Source organism: Thamnophis sirtalis, unplaced genomic scaffold (assembly GCF_051295495.1).
Source record: "Thamnophis sirtalis isolate CommonGarterSnake01/CBP01778 unplaced genomic scaffold, rThaSir2_p1.2 scaffold_14, whole genome shotgun sequence".
In the NCBI taxonomy this organism is placed as follows: Eukaryota; Metazoa; Chordata; class Lepidosauria; order Squamata; family Natricidae; genus Thamnophis; species Thamnophis sirtalis.
The window spans coordinates 33,421,888-33,424,956 of NW_028261394.1; positions in this window are offsets into that span (position 1 = coordinate 33,421,888).

Consider the following 3,069-nt stretch of genomic DNA (forward strand, 5'->3'; position numbering starts at 1 on the left):
TTGCTGATCCCTGACCTAGTCTGGTTCATCTTCAAAAAGGACACTGGATTATATAGCAATAGTAATAGAATGCAGACTTGCCTACTGCGCCATAGGGCTTTACAGCACTCTCTGAAGAGTTTGCAATGTCAGCATATTTTCCCCAACAATCTGGGTCCTTGTTTTATCAACCCTGGAAGGATGGAAAGCTGAATCAACCTTGAGCTGGTGAGAATTGAACTCCTGAGAGTGGTCAGAGTTCGCCTGTAATGCTGCATTCTAATTACTGTGCCAACACAATGAGAGTTAAGGAGAAAGCAAGACATGTATTTCTATATGGGCTGGATATACTCAATACTTAATTAGCAGTGCCAAATGCTAACTATTGTTGCCTGAGTTTTAAATCTAGTTCCAGACGCAACATTTGGTTTACTTGATCATAGCTGAAAATGATGGAAAATGTACTTTTGCATTAAAAACACTCATAGGCACAAATATATGCTACGTGTCTTAAGAAGCGATCCCTACTGATATCACCCTCTTGTACAATTACAATTAGATTCTGCGATGGGACAATTGCAAAAGGGGGATATTCTTTTCAGCCTTTGAATAGCTTGACAAGCTAGTTTCAAATCATTACGCAGAGAAGTAAAGAGAGGGACTTTCTATTAGGCAGTTCCACTTCTCCCCCTCCCAGCTCCACAAAGGAAAAGAAATATCTTTCAGCAGCCATTTTCTTCCTAGAGTTCTTCATTTGAAAAGAATCTTATACGTTCCAACTTTTTTCTCTGGTGTCAAAGGGTCTGTGCCATGCATTTATGAGGCCTCGTGGGTGTCCTTTCAATGTAATAGAGCTAAAAATGCATTCAGAAGGTTAAAGCCAAGCAGGGGCTTTAAAAAAGTGCTTTTCAAAGGAGAAATGTTGTGTGCTGCTGAAAGAAATACTGAGTTCTTAATGCACTTTAAAAAAATCATGTTTTTTTTTTAAACAAATCTATTTGCCCTCTCTGCAAGTATGTAATGAACTGTAAAAGAATAAGACAGGAAGTTAAGCATTTTGGTATCAAACAATTGCATTTGATAGCATATGGAACTTTTGATTATCAAGGATATAAGGTAAAAGTGAAGGTTCCTCTCCCACATATGTGCTAGTCATTCCTGACTCTAGGGGGCAGTGCTCATCTTCGTTTCAAAGCCAAAGAGCCAGCACTGTTTGAAGACCTCTCCGTGGTCATGTGGCTGGCATGACTAAATGCCGAAGGTGCATGGGATGCTGTTACCTTCCCACAGAGGTGGTTACTATTTTTTCTACTTGCATTTTTACATGGTATTTTACTGCTAGGTTGGCAGAAGTTGGAACAAGTAATGGGAGTTCATTCGTTATGTGGTGCTAGGGATTTGAACTGCCGAACTGCCGCCCTTTCTGATTGACAAGCTCAGCATCTTAGCCACTGAGCCACCACATCCCTTATCAAGGATATAGGAAAGGATTATTATTGCTATTATTATTATTATTATTATCATCATCATCATCATCATCATCATCATCATCATCCTTCTCCTCCTCCTCCTCCTCAGTCTAAAAAGCTAACCAAGTATTTATTATGGAATAGATTAATAAAACTGGCCAATTTTATTACTGTTTTGAAAATTTTAGAAGCTACCCCCACAGTCATTGCTATAGGACAAGATACCATATTTTATTTATTTATTTATCAAATTTAGAGACCACACATCTCTCAAGTGGATAAAAAAATTAAATCAATTCCATTGATATCAAGATAGCCATGACTTGTTTAAGATTCATTGATGCCAGTGAATCTACCCATCTTTTGTCTAGATTCAAATCTTTCATTTTAGCTAATAATTCTTCCAATCAGTATAGACATAGCAAATTTCTGGAGTGGGAAATATATGATCCTGTTGATATTTGTGAGTCAGATTTCCTAGTCTTAGCTACGGTACTGCGTGAGAGTTAAAGAGAGTTAAGGAGAAAACCAGAAATAGCAGTTGTATAAAGTTGTATAGAATAGGAGTTGTGGGAGCTTCATCACTGGAGGCTTTTAAGAAGAGATTGGGGTCTGCTGTGAATGGAGGGCAAAACGTTTGGATTGGGTGGGCAGGTTGAGCAGCTGGAAAGACTGAGAGAGTGGCCAGAAGAGATGAGCAGCGACCGAGCAGACTAGATAAATGTGGGCGAGGCCAACTAGGGTGATTTCTACTGGTTCAGGGAACCAGTTCAAATTGTCCCTACCAGTTCACCCGATCCAGATAGATAGATGGATGGATGGATGGATGGATGGATGGATGGATGGATAGATAGATAGATAAGAGAGAGGGAGGAGCAAACTGATTTAAGAATGTTTCTGTCTGTCTGTCTGTCTGTCTGTCTGTCTGTCTGTATGTATGTATGTATGTATGTATGTATGTATGTATGTATGTATATCTCTCTGTGTGTGTCCCATCCATCCATCCATCCATCTATCCATCCATCCACCTCTATCTGCTATCTATTTATCATATGTTTGTCTGTCAGTCTATGTCTATCCATCAATTTACCATCTTCTCTCTTGTGGCAAAGATATGGAATCCTGATAGTGATATTACAATATTTAGTTTCATATTCTAACTTGAAATTCAATTTATGTCTGGCTGTATCTTATTTCTAATCATTTGTGGAATGTGAAAATCTTCCGCATTTCTGCTGGAAAGGGCAGGAGAATAAAAAGGATTTTGCTATAATCTTCATGACCCTCTCAGGATGCTACATTGCATGTATCTGTAATTTTCTAAAAGCAATAATATAAACATTACAGCTTCAAAGTCCGGGGTATGTGGAAGATGCAGCTAGAATACAACTTTATTCCCTCCATAATTTTGGTTCCAAATATAGTTTTATCTCTAGTAGGTTTACAATAGAATATTGAATTTGCATATAAATGTATGTTTTGGTCAGCATTAAATGATAACCTGGGACATTCTGAAATTTCCAGTGTGAATGAATGAAGTTACTGATTGATACAACTTAATTGGAATATGGTATAATACACAGCACACACCATATTCCACAGTGACTATGTTCAAGCAGTG